The following is a 15000-nucleotide window of genomic DNA, read 5'->3' on the forward strand; positions in this document are numbered from 1 at the left end:
CATTATCATAACAATATAGGTATTAACAATACTATCGCTGATGATTAATCAAATATAACAACAACAATAGTAATTATTACAATACTACTACTAGTATTAATAATAACAATGGTAATAATAATAATAATAATAGGAATAATGATGATGATAATACTAATAGTAGTAGTAATAATTATAATAGCGATAACAATAAGTAACACTAATGATAATACTAATAATAACAGCAGCAACAATAATATTGATATTAACCCCCAATCCCTTGCTCGTTGTTGTCGCGGGGGATTAAGAGGCGGAGATCGAAGCCCAGTGAGGTCCTCGGCCCTCAACTTCGTCGTCTCTCCCCCTTTCCTTCTCCTTCTCCTCTTCATCCCTTTCTTCTGTTCATTTATCCTAATCGTTTAACTCATTTTTACCCTTTTCGCCTGAATACTTTATCTTAACCCTATTTGACCTTTGATGTCTAGCGCATTTATTTGTTTTAACTAATAAGCATGTTGAGAATATACAAACAACTCTTTATGAACCCAAAATCTGCCTTACCGGGGCCCCTAAGCCGTACCCTATTACTATGCATTGAATACGCCGGTAATTACCTTAGATGTTGACGCGGCAAAACTTTTAAAATAAATAAATACTGATTGTAATGATAATGATAATGATAATGATAATGATAATAATAATAATATTGATATAATAATAACACTAATGATAATAATAACAATATCATTAATAATGATAATAATGATATTGGTAATAATAATAAAATAGTACTGCAATAATTATAATAATAATAACAATAACAACAACAACAACAACAACACTCATATCATCATCATCATCATAATAATAATAATAATAATAACAATAATAATAATATAACAAAAATATAATTAACAATAAAAATCAAATGACAATAATGAGTATAATGGTTACTAATATAACATCATAATAATGAATCAACAATACATAATGATAATGTTAATAATAGTAAAGATGATAATGGTAATGAAAATGACGATGATGATAATAATAGATGTGGGTTTTAGTTTAGTAACAATCCGGGGACACAGGAATGACACTAAACAAATAACTAGCCAATAACCTCAGCCGTAAACAAGGGCTCAACAAAAGTTGGAGAACCAACCTAGAAAATACCAACAATATATTTCACAGTGATGCTAATAATTTTCACGTAATTTCACGTCTGTGATTACATAATAGCAACAGCAATTATTAGCATTATCATTATTATCAATACTATTCTATATTATCATTATTATTACTTTTATTTCTATTTGTTCTGTTATCATCATTATCATTATAGTTGTTATTATTAACATTATTATTATCCATTATCATTATCATCATCGTTGTAATTATGAATATTATTATTAACCTAATCATTATCATTATCATTTTAATCATTATCATTATCATTACTGTAATCATTATAATCGTTTATTATTCCTAATATTATGATTATTATTGTAATTGATATTATTATCATTATTGTTATTGTTGTTGTTATTATTATTATTATTATTATTATTATTATTATTATTATTACTACTACTACTATTATTATTATTATCATTATTGTTATTATCATTATAATTTCATTAATATCATAATCATCTGTTATCATCATCATTATTACAGTTATTATCATTATCACTGTTTTATCCTCCTCCTCCTCATCATCATCATCATCATCCTCATCATCATCATCATTATCATCAGCAGTAGAAGTATCACTGTTATGAATATCGTTTTTATCATTTTTATTTTCATTATCATTGTCAAAATAAATATGACAATAATGATGATGATGACTATAATAATAATGATAATGATAATGAAAATGCAATGATTACGTTGACGATGACGATAAAGATGATGATGATGATGATGATGATGATGATGATGATGATGATGATGATGATGATGATGATGATGATGATGATGATGATGATGATGATGATGATGAACCGTATTCATATTGACCAATGTAGACAAGGTATGAATGAGAATGAATATCTTCACAATACAAGAGATGTATTTGACCGGTTTCGATATCATGTATTTCTGACGAAGACGCATTCGAAACCGGTCAAATACATCTCTTGTATTGTGAAGATATTCATTCTCATTCATACCTTGTCTACATGATGATGATGATGATAATAATGATAATGATAAAAATAATGATAATAATAACATTAAAAATGATAATAATAATAATAGCAAAAATAATAAATAATACTAATATTAATTAAATAAATAATAATAATATCATTATCATTATAAAATGGTAAAGTGATGTTAATGATAATGATGATAATGATAATAATAAGAACAATAACAATAACAATAATGACAATGACAATGAAAACACTGGCCAACCGAAATGTCGTTGCATTGATATCAACCACTGCTACTATCTATTTTAAATGTGCTGATGTCAAATATGAATTTTTTTTCTGACAGCTCATATTTTTTTGCAATCAAGGCCTTTGCCGCAATGAGTAGAAACATTTGATTGAACTCTCATTGAAATAGCCGGCGAATTAAAAAGAAAATGTTACAGAGTCTAATTTATTCACAACATAATTTAAAACTTGTTCCATCAGTACAAGGGTTAAAATTTGTATGAAACACTTTGGACACTCATGTTACATCCAAGATCACGAGAAGCTGACAACAAGGGTTTCATAGTTGTCAGCCTTTTTATTTCCGAGATAAATTTCTATGACTGCCACAAATGAAAGCCGCGCTCTCCTTTCCTTACCATTCATCTTTCTTGATAAAGTACAAGTGCGCGAATCTGTGGGCCATCATACACACCTGTCTTGATCTTCTGTGACAAAGCAGGGAGAGGCGAGACTATGTGTTAGAAACAATCACTGTCAGTATTCAATGCTCTGACAAACTGCTTCTCCAGGCCCAATTTGATGTGGAGAGGAGTAAATATGATCTCTCGATTGGTGATTGGATCATTGACAATATTTGGCATAACAGCTTCCAGAGTCTCACGTAAAAGGCCACTCTTTCTAGTCCCAATGCTTGTCTCTAGCTCGGCTGTCCCGCATACAAAGAAAGCAGGGATACTTTGTAAATCCTCTTTGTTGACCAAGAAGGACGTTCACCACTTTGAGGTCCACGCAGGTTGTCCAGTTGTACTCGTGGTATTTGAGTAGGCCAATCACAGTTTTATTGTCATTATATTCCTCTCGTAAACACACAGAATGACCTACTGGAACAGCTGCATAGACATTGCCATTATGTAGTAGAACACACTTAAGGCTTCTAGAACTATCTAAAAATATCCTCCAACCATTTGGATTATACGATGGAATCCCTAATTCCTGGAGAAGACCCGAAATATTATGACAATAAACAAACTTATTTTCCTCTTTAAAAAAATCGCAAAAACCTGTTCCCTATTTCGTAAGTATGAAACTTTTGTGGTTCTCTTCAGTAGAGCCTTTTCTTGCAACCTAGAAGCTAGCACTTCTGCCGCATTTTTGGAGAGTCCCAAATCACGCACAAGGTCATTCACCTCTAAATGGCTAAACTGCTGAGTTGTTGCCTCTGATTTAGTATAAGAAGGATCGCCGGAATCATCATCGTCAGTTCTTGCATTTCCTCGCTACCTTCTTCAAACTGAGACAACCCATTAAAAAGGAATTAATAACTCAACAGAGTGCAGAGTAGGTCGAATTACTGAGGGAGAATAGAATTAGTGATTTTATGTCTGTTTTTCTTGCCAACACCTTTTGTATTGACCAGACAAAAATAGCAGTCAGTTGTGTAGGCCTTTGTTTCCCGCCAGGTCATAGGAATTCCGAAAGGTAAACCCTTACGCTTCCCTTTCGTCCATTCATGCAGCATCTCTTAGCAAGAGTCCGAAGTACGCTTTATAGGCTCTCTTCATATAAGATGTTATATTGCACCTCTGGCGAATAAGCGTGCAGTATCCACTAATATAGCACAAAACATCAGGTTTCTTCACACATCGATGTCTCTTGTATTTTATAGTTAACTCTTACCATTTACATGATTTCGACAACAATTGATTTCAGTCTCAAAATGCTGTTAATAAATTGTCTGTTACAGTATAATTTCAAGCAGCTGAGGATTAGATTAAATAAATTATCTATTTATGTTGGAAAAACTGGCTGACATAACTGACAAGCAGATAAAAGGTATTTAACATTAAAGCAATAATGAGAATTTATATAACTGACTTGTTGAAGAATGGCGCCTACACTATTTATACCATAAACACGTAAGTAATTTATTTGGCCGCAAAAGACTAAAATGTAATACCTACAACTGCATGAAAATTAGAGCATACAGAACAAAATTTATTGACCAGCATAACGATAATGATAATAGTAACGATAACGATAATGACAATGATAATATTGATGATAATAATCATGACTACTACTAATAACAATAATGGCGATAATTATAAAAATAATAACAGCAATAATAATGATTCTCATTATTATTATTTCCATTAGTCGTAGTAGTAGTAATATGATGAAGATGATGATGATAATAATAAAAAAGTAAAAGGAACAAGAATAACACTAACACTAAAAATAATAATGGTGATGATAACAGTAATAAGAAATATAATAATGATTATAACAATAGTAATCATAATAATGATAATAACAGTATTATTAATAATAGTAATAATAACAATGATGATGATGATGATGATGATGATGATGATGATGATGATGATGATCATCATCATCATCATCATCATCATCATCATCATCATCATCATCATCATCATCATCATCATCATCATCATCATCATCATCATCATCATCATAATAATAATACAAATAATAATAATAATAAAATATAATGGTAATAATAATCATAATTATTATAATAACAGTGATGATAATGATAAAAAAAAAAATAATAATGAGAACGCGATTGAGAATAATGACAATACTAATATGTAATTATGATAATGATGATATTGATGAAATGATAATGAGGAGGATATCAATAATGATGATTATGATGATGTTGAAGTTGATGATGATGATGATGATGATGATAATGATAATGATAATGATGATGATGATGATGATGATGATGATGATGATGATGATGATGAGGAGGAGGAGGAGGAGGAGGAGGAGGAGGAGGAGGAGGAGGAAGAGGAGGAGGAGGAGAAGGATACTCAGGAGGAGGAGGATAACAATAATGGTAGTACCAATAAAGGTGATAATAACAATAAGAGTAACAATAATGATAACGGTAATATCAGTGACGATGATTATGGTAATGGTAATAATGATACTACGAGCAACGTTATTAAAAGCGATAAAACTAAGAGAGAATAATCATGAAGAGAATAATCAGCAGAAGAAATAATAACGGAGATAAATGACTAAATGTAGATGAATCCTGCTGGAATGAGAGGAGCTCCGCGATGAGCGAGGGTTTGCGTCCCAAGCTGCTCTCCTGCAACGGGGAAATAGGCAAGCGACGAGAGCCCGCAAGGAGCACGTTTCGCTTCCTGGCTGCTGCACTCAGGCCTTCGGCGTATTCAGAATGGGCACTGGCCGTGTAACAAATGTTAACTAACGCTATGACTTTCTGAGTTCTTCCACTCGTTTGCATACGAAGATGATTTATATGCGATTTTTTTTTTATTGGAGTAAGTATATATATATATATATATATATATATATATATATATATATATATATATATATATATATATATATATATATATGTATATGTATATGTATATGTATATATATATATTTAATCTGGTTCTGGTTTTGTATAAATGCTACCTTTGAGGTGATTTACAGTAGTAATTGCTAAATGTCAAAATTATGGTTAGGTGCATAGGATTATAGAGGCATTACGAGGGAGTTTTGTCTTGTGACTGCTTATCTACATGGAGGATGCTCGTAGATATACATGAATGCCTGTGTGTTTAATATTTCCTTTGCTACCTCCTGGGATAAGCTATATTTTCGAGTTTATTTTCGTATGTTTGGTATCGGGGAAGGTGTACGAGGGTGTTCTCGGCCTAACATAGGAGGGAGACAGGAGGCTGCCGTGGCTGAAACCTGTTCGGACATATTCCAACAAGTACTGCTTTGGCTGTCATCCTACTAACGTTTTTTTAATTTTTTTTATTATTATTTTTTTCAACATTGACGTTTTGTGCGTGAGGATGGTGTCCTACGGCAAAAAGAACTTCGGGCTGTAATAAAGTTTTCCATAACTCAAGGCAAAGTGCCACAGTTGATTCATGACGAGTTGAGGACAGTAGTAGGGAACAGTGTCCTATCCTGTTCCACTGTCTAACATTGGGCTGCTCTTTTCTAACAGGACCGAGAGTCTTGTGAGGATGACCCCCTCCCCCAAGTGGTGGTCCATCAACTGCAGTCACCAAGGAAACTGTCTATGGTGGACAGTGGTCATGGATAATCGCCGAATCTCGGTGCGATGTATTACTTCCTAACTGGGAGTCAGTAATGAATCCATTGTTGCCATCTCGCACAATAACATCCATACCAAGGTGTTTTCCCAATGGGACCCAAAAATGTTGATGCCTGAAGCAGAACTGGATAATGACTTTTATTAAGATGTTGACACTCATGAGAGCGGATCTGCAGGGATTCATGGCCCGAAATGTAACCCAGGATGAAACATAGGGTCCTTACTTCGATCCGAAACCAAACCCTAATCTAATCAATGGAAGCATCCCTCCTCTGTAATACCATAAAAATTTATTGTCACGAAGTCATCCCGAAAGATCATGGTGACAGTGTTCTGGGACCCTGAAGGGATCCTCCACATGGACTTCTTGGAACGTTTGTGCCAGTAATAGACTATACAGTGTTGATTCACTGTTGAAACTTTGGGAGGCTCTGCTTGAGAAATGCCGACATGTGACAATGCACTAGCATACAAGAACATAGTGACCATGAACAGAGTGGTGTCCTGCTTCTTCAAATTGTTGCCCCATCAGTTTAATTCCCCCGATCCCCTCTGACTTTTTCCCATACACGATGAAGCAGCTGTGGGGTATCACCTTCAGTAATGATGAGGAGACCAAGAAGGTCATGGAGGTTTTGTTGGGATTCAGCCGACCATTGAAAACTAAAATTACTAAGTTTAGTGAACCTTTGCTCTATTTTTGCTCTTTAGGCTGAGAACTCATTGAACAGCCCTTGTTTGTTGTGTGACATCATACCATGATTTTATTTTTATGAACTCATAGTAAATGCTGGTTTCTGGCTGAGATATGTATGTGGTGCTTGATAGTGGCCTTAAACTGACTGATGCTGGGAGGCATACATGTGCTGACTACTCCTAGATGTACTGCACTGTATACAGCTCAATCCACCTCCTCATTACCTGTGAAGTAGTTGTAATTTAGACAAAAAATTAGTAATGATATTAACATTCTCGTTGACTCGTTTCTTGAGAGCTTGATCTGAGGACATTCCATGCTGTTGTTGATGAGGCAAAAGCTATTGGTTTATCGACTGCAGAGTTCTGTTTGTAAAACGGAGCAGTTATTGGAGTCTCCATGCATCTGTGTACTGCTAAACCATAGTGACCGTTGTTAAAGTCAGGCGATCTGTCGGTAAACATAACTAGGTCATTATCATCAGGGGCATTGCTGATACCTTTAGCTATTATTTCTACAGAAGGTTGATCACAGAAATGTTCTTGTTTGAATGGGTGTTATACTGGTTAGGCATGGTAACTGGGATCATGGTGCTGTGGATTAGTAGAGTGGGCTTGTGCTCTCTGCTTCCATATGGGAAATTTGGTATCCAATGCCTCCAGCTGTTATTGCTCTTTCTACTTTTGTGTGCAGTCCTTTCCTTAGATGTTCTAAGCCATATTAGATGTGGCAAGATACTGTTTTTGAAGACAAAGTCTTTGCTGGAAGTGAAACTTTTTCCATGGATGAGATTGAGGTTATTTAATTTGTAGTTTCAAGTTGTTTTTTTCTGCTCTTAGATTACTGTCCATTAACAAATGCCTAGAATGACCAGCATGGATACATCTTGTATTATATCCAGGGGTAAGAGCTCTAAAAGGGAGAGGACTGAAAAATCTATGATAGATCTGATAACTTGGACATAAAATATGCAGAGAATCTTGAATTCCACTCCAAATATGATTGAAGAGAGCTGCTTTAGGGTATGGATCCTGGTGGAGGTTCTGTTTTTAACATATCTTATTTGATGTCCCTGTGGTTGTCCAAGACATTATCAGTCTTGGGAAATTTCTGTCCTTGAATTACTAGATGGTCATAGGGTTTGCTTTTGAGAAGTAGAGTGTTACCATTATGGAAGTGATTAGTAAAAGACCTAAGATTTTGTATTTATCAGTTATGATAAGAAGTGTGTGGTCTAAATGAATTTTGTCAGTTGGTACTAGTTGCAGATCGTCTGCATGCCTGTATACTTTGGTGTTATTTTGAAGGGAAGCATGACTAACTGTTCTGCCAGTAGATTGAAGAGGGCTAGGGTGAGTATGCCTCCTTGTGGAGTGCCTTTTTCAAATGAAACGGTCCTAAAGTTTGACCCTGGAAGAAGCTGTACAGCTGTTTAGGTAGCCTTGAATCCAGGCCAGTAGCCTTGCTTTGACTCCCTTCTCTGCAAGAATGGCAATGGTGGAAGAAAAGTAGGCCAACCTGTAGGCTTTTAAAAGTCAGTGTGCCTTTATTATCAAGTGTAGATCTAAGAGAAGCAATGTCTGAGGTATCAAGTTCTATTGAGCATCCAAAGAGATTTGGATGGAGATGAAGGATCTTATACTTGAAGCAATTACGAATGATTTTCTTCAGTGTTTTACCCCAGCTGCTTCAAAAAGGAATCAGTCTAGAGGACTTGGGATCTGATGCATTAGTTATTGGTCTTATAAAAGCATGCTTCCACGCCTGACGAAGCTTGCCTGTTTGAAAGCCTTACTAGGGATGATAGGTTGTTGAGGAAGGGGCTGGAAGCTTGTTGACCGTGGTGGAAGGAAGTGCAGGCCATTCTTAAAGGTTCTCCAATGCGATGATTTTATGCTGGGTGGTAGCGGGGGGGAGGGGGGTCTTTAGATGTTATCTTTAGATTGTTAGGCGTCTTCTGGATCCTGGGCAACCCTTGTTAGCACTTCAGATTCCAAGCCCAAGGGTATTCGGGTGAAATAGAGGAATCCTTTCATAACATCTTAGGGGTTCAGGTACTTAATCTCTGGTTTTGTAGGTGCCTAAATTCCTCAGGTCATATTCTTTAGGGATGTCTCCTTTGATAGTCAGCACTACTTGTTGCATCTCACACTTGATTGCATAGTGCTTTGCTGAGACCACTTGTGGTAGATATTATATGGCTTCTAGAGGGAGTTCCAAAAGGTTAACCCACTAGTATGGTTTTCTTGGTGGCTTCTCCAGGGTTTAGGAACTTCAGGTTTATAGTCTTGCTGGACTAGAGAGTTTCAGTGGTTGCAGGGTATCTTGCTTTATTGATGTTTTAAAGTGTTAGGATAAACGAGTTTCCTGAGGTTACTACAGCTAGCCAGGGGAAATTTTGCTCAAGGGCTACTAGAGCATTGTGAGCTGTAGAGACGTCACTGAGTTGAACGATAATTTGGTAAAAATCCATTATGTAACTTCTTTCATCTTGATGGGAGTAGGAGCTGGAACTGTCTTTAGCCTTCTTAAATACCGGCTATCTTTGGATTTCTCTTGGCTGAAACTGTAGTCTGAGTCAGAGGAGGATGAAAGATTTTGTTGCTTCCTCTTATCTTTAGATCTTGTCATGACTACAAGGGCCTTCATACCTATAAGCTTCAAGTTAGTAATATACAGGCAAGCAGCTCAACACCTAAAACATGCGCTCAAAGCCGCTATCAGTCCTATAAATACCCTTCTCAGTAGCTGAAAGCAGTCCAGACCTACAGAACCCTCGCATAGTACTGCCTTTGGAGTTTACTTTGGCTTCAGAGAAGACTCTAAAACAAAGCAGCCCATAACTTAAAAACAAGAGCAACTATTGCCTGTCAGCTCTATCTCTAGAGCTATGACCTCCTTCAGGACTTGCAAGAGCAAGGTTTAGTGAGATCTCCACACCTAGCAGGTGGAGTGGATGACAGCATGCTATCCAGGAGATGGCAGCTCAAGGCCTTGGTAAATGAGTAACCAAGGTCAGGCAAGTGTTAAAGGAAGCTAGTTGGGCATCATGGAGAGAGTATGTCACCTTGATTAATTCTGGGACCTCTTAGCATAGGTAAGGGACAGGATCACTGGAAAGATAACATTAATGTTGCAAAAGAGCTAAGTCCATGGCTGAGATCTCTGGAGCATCTTACACTGCCCGATTCTCCACCCTTTTGGACTGAACAGGAACAACACCCAATGTTCTACAACAGAATTTCCACACAACTCGTCATTTTTGCACAGGATTCCTGTGCAAAAAAAATCTTCAATAGGACTGCAACAGAACTTCCATACAACTTGCAATTTTCGCACAAAAGTTCCTACTGGCAAGGATGCTTCCAAACTTGGGAATTACTGACCAATTTCTCTTACCAGCTGCATCTGTAAGTTGATGGAGAAAATGGTAAAACTGGATGCTAGAAAAGGAAAATATACTGACTCTTTATTAATATGGGTTTAGAAAATTGAGATTGATTACAGATGCCCTTGTGAAGATGGAGACTGCTCTTTTGGACAGCGAGATCACATGTTAGTCTCCTTTTAACCTCGAAAAAGCTTACAATATTACTTGGAAGCATAATCATGAAGCTGTATGCTGCATTACCTACCTTCACATGAAGCTTCCTTGCTGTTAGGAAGTTATAGTGTGGGTAGAAAACAGCTTCTCTAACATGGAAGGCCAGCTGGAAGGCATCTCACAAGGGAGTGTCTTATGTGTGACCTTGTTTGCAGTTGCTATTAATACCATCATCATAAAGGTCGTTCCAAGTGCTGTCTCATGTAGTTTGCATGTGGATGATTTCACACTGTAGCCGCTCGAGAAGAGGCTTACAGGATGGGCAAGGACACATGCTGACTTCAATAATCAAGTTGTGAAGTGGAGGATATACTATGCATGGGTTCAAAATCTCTTCAAGACCATGGTTATGCATTTCCACAAAAGAGTTCCATCCTTCCCTCTATTTAAGATCAAACTCACTGCATGTTGTCCAAGAAATGAAGTACTTGTGTCTAATTTTTGACTCCAGGCTAATGTGGGTGCCTTGTCAAACAGTTAAAGGAATGGGTTAAAAAGCGCTTTGCATTTTGCAGTTTGTTTCTCACCTGTCTTGGGGTGCAGACTGCACACTTCTGCAGCTTTACCAAACGGTTATTCACAGCAAACCTGACTATGGATATGAAGCTTATTCATCTGCTTCTCCTACTGTTCTCCAGATGCTGGACTCATAAGTTCCTAATAAAGCTCCCAGAATCTGTGCAGGGGCTTTCAGGTCTCCACCTGTGGAGTCCATCTTTGCTGAGTGGAGAACCACCTCTTTCATTACACCGGGAGTACATGAACCTGATTTACTACACAAGACTACAATGGGATCTACATTCAGATCGGTTTTTAACCCCCTTGAGGACAGCCGATCCCATGGAAGATCTCAATTTAAATCTCTCCAAGGGTCTAGCTATTGGAAAGCCCCAGCTCCCACATTGTATCAATCTAGTCGATCTGGATTTGGTTGGAATAGGAGAGGGGGAGAGATCCGAAGCAGAAATCAGAGAGATTTCTTCAACACACTTCTAACTACCAAGGGTAAGATGCAATTTATACAGATGGTTCGAAATCTGAAAATAGTGTGGGCTTTGCAGCAATGAGCAGGAGAATCGGCAGAATCGATCTTCACTGCAGAGGTACATGCCATCCTTGCAGCAATGAAAATGACTAGAGATCTTAGGAACCATTCTTTTGTAATATATTGTTACATTTGTAGTGCTTTGCAAGCAATTAAGAGCTCAAGTTCCAGATTGGCTTGCAACGAAGATAACTTTGTGTTAGGTGCCAGCGCATGTTGGTGTCCATGGGAATGAGAGAGCTGATCGGAGGGCCAAGGCAGCTGCTGCTCAGCCCTGTGATGCTCGTTTTCCTCTCCACATACCGACTTGAAACCCAGCATCAAAAGTTGCCGTCGTGATAAATGGAGGGAGCAATGGAGGCATACTTCTAGAAACAAACTGCGAGAGATTAGAGATGACCTTGGCAGTTGGGTGACCAGCGTCCATCCCAACCGACATAGTTGTGACATAGGTCGTTAGTTTCTTAAAGGAGACTAATATTTTTAACAAAATTGAATTATGCATAATATCAATGCAATAATTGCATAATATTTATGCTCTAATATATTCTTTTTTCTTTTTTTTATAAAACATTATATATATATATATATATATATATATATATATATATATATATATATATATATATATATATATATATATATATATATATATATTTTTTTTTTATGCATTTGCAATATCTTTACATTTTAATCCTACAAGGTATTAGCCGCTAATGTCGTTGGCTGTTGACGTGGCAGATAATTTTAAATAATCAATCAATCGGCAAATGGGTACGCCCACATCTTGCAGTCGGCATATTGATTGAAGAGTCGAGGCTTTCTGAGGTGATAGAAGATTACGCCTGCTTCTTCGCACTCGGTGTTGCTACCATAGTAGAGATGTAGCATTGAGAAACCAGTATAGCAGCTTGATCACGTTTAGTGTAATTGCCGCTGTTGTTTTAGGAACTGGTAATAGCTCTAAGAGCAGCTAGAGTCCGTAGACGATGTCGGTGGAGGAGCGTTGTGGAGGCAACTTTCAGGATGGCAGCTGAAGAGTTTTGTGTGGCCTCCCGCAGGTACTGTGTGAGGTTTCCAACAACCACTAATGCTGTGTTCAGCTTGCAGTGGCCCATGATAACGATGACAACGGACTTTGCTAACACTTAATTAAAAATGTGAAAGTCGGCACAAGAATCTGATTATTGTAATACAAAAACAGCACAAGAGGTTGTCAAAGAGGAAAATGTTACATTTATTGAATAATATGAGGTCTTGTGACTTCTAGGCACTCGCTATCAAGGTATTCACATACGATTAAAGCTTCACCAACACCTCTTCCAATTTACGAAGTGAACTATTAAAAAAAAAAAAAAAAAAAAAAAAAAGATTAACTGCGGGCGCACAATTTCAACCGAGCATAACAGTATGCTTCACCTTCTCCTCCCTACCGTTCCGCTCCCTGTGATTGATGGGCCATGCTACTTCTGATATTGTTATCATCATCGTCGTCGTCGCCGTCGTTATTATTTCTATTATCACTGATATTGTCAGTATTATCATTAGCATTATTATTACTATCGTCTTCATTATTGCTGTTGTTATGGCAGGTATTAGCATAACATTAAAAGTAGTAATAGTCATTAAAACTGTCTCACAGGCGTATTCACCCGACTTTTGGATTTGTCAATAGCAACTTTGTATTAATAAAGCTCCCGCCTACCTTTCCCCTCTATCTGTCACCCCACATTTTGGGGGAAGGTTTCGGGAAGTATGTGCCTCCCGGTAGTTTCCCCCACAGTTCTGCCGATGTATTTCAGAAATTACAATAACTAACATATATTAATGACTCAGTATACATTTATGATGAACACTTAATTTGCTTATATACATGTATATCCATATATACAAGTGCATATGCAGGCCTTCGCGATATATACATATATATATATATATATATATATATATATATATATATATATATATATATATATATATATATATATATATATATAAATCTGTCTATCTCTGTCTGTCTATCTATCTCTATATATATATATATCACTATCTTCAGGGCGAGTTTAAGTTTCTTACCAATCACCGGCGGTGAAATTTCGAAATACATCCAGCCTTTACAGAGAAGTAAATCGGCATCATTCAGTTAGATTCATTTTAGATGAGTAAAAATACCAAGGTAAGAGAGTCTTAATATAAAGAATCTACAATGCTGACTGATTTGTTATTAATGAAATATAGTAGTTGTACGTGTTGGTAACCCTGAACCTTCCCTGACGATTACAGGCCTTGTGTTAAGGCAACAGTTGTAAAAGATCATTTGACATTCTGACAGTTGGGTTTGACAAAATCTACCCTGAAACTGACCGATGATGATGCTGATGATGGTGGTGGTGGTGGTGGTGATATGATGATGATATAATGATGATGGTGATGGTGATGATGAATATTTTAGATTATAGAGATTATATGTACTTCAATTCATATGTAAAGACAGCGTGTATCATCGAGACCCATATAATGACTGAGTAAAACATCAGATTTTTTTCAGCTGCACTTAGAAGAAGTTTCAACGACTTAAAGAGATGTTGCCTGATGTACGATGTGTTATATACTGTTGCATCCTGTCTACTATGTTGTAAACGTCGCCTGTTCATGTTCAAATTAGATTTCAAATCAAATCAATGTGATTCCCTTTCCTAAAAGCGCAAAACTCACTTAGCTGCAACTTACTCTGTGACCATAATGATGCCGAAAGTGTTAGTGATGATGGTGCTGATGATGATGATGGTCGTAGTAGAAAATGATAGTAATAACAATAACAAACATGAAGTTTTTACTATTAGGAATAACAAAAATGAGATTAATAATGACTAGCGGGACCCAGGGAAATAAGAGGTAGTAGTAGAAAAAGCCACAAATCAGAAACCAGAGCTATTGAAAATGAGTGTGTGTGTGTGATTTTACATTGTGGGTTTTTCTACCGTAGCATCAACACGGGAGAGTGTTTTACCATTCGTAAGACATAGTCTATCTTCATTCTACCTTTCGTCTCCATCTTCCTTTTCAATTTCATTTCCCTCTCCCTCTCCCGCTCTGCCGCCCCTCTCGCTCCCAAAGCCTCCTTAGATTCCCTCCTCCTCCCAACTTAGGGCCTCATCT

The 15000-nt window shown here is 36.7% G+C and overlaps 1 protein-coding gene across 10 annotated transcripts in view; it reads right to left on the reverse strand.

The window, feature by feature from the left end:
• Window positions 1-15000, reverse strand: part of LOC119589991 (voltage-gated potassium channel subunit beta-2-like) — a 218188-nt gene that overhangs the window by 63286 nt on the left and 139902 nt on the right. The gene's annotated exons all lie outside the window — the stretch shown is intronic.

This window comes from Penaeus monodon, chromosome 26, assembly GCF_015228065.2.
Source record: "Penaeus monodon isolate SGIC_2016 chromosome 26, NSTDA_Pmon_1, whole genome shotgun sequence".
Taxonomy (NCBI): Eukaryota; Metazoa; Arthropoda; class Malacostraca; order Decapoda; family Penaeidae; genus Penaeus; species Penaeus monodon.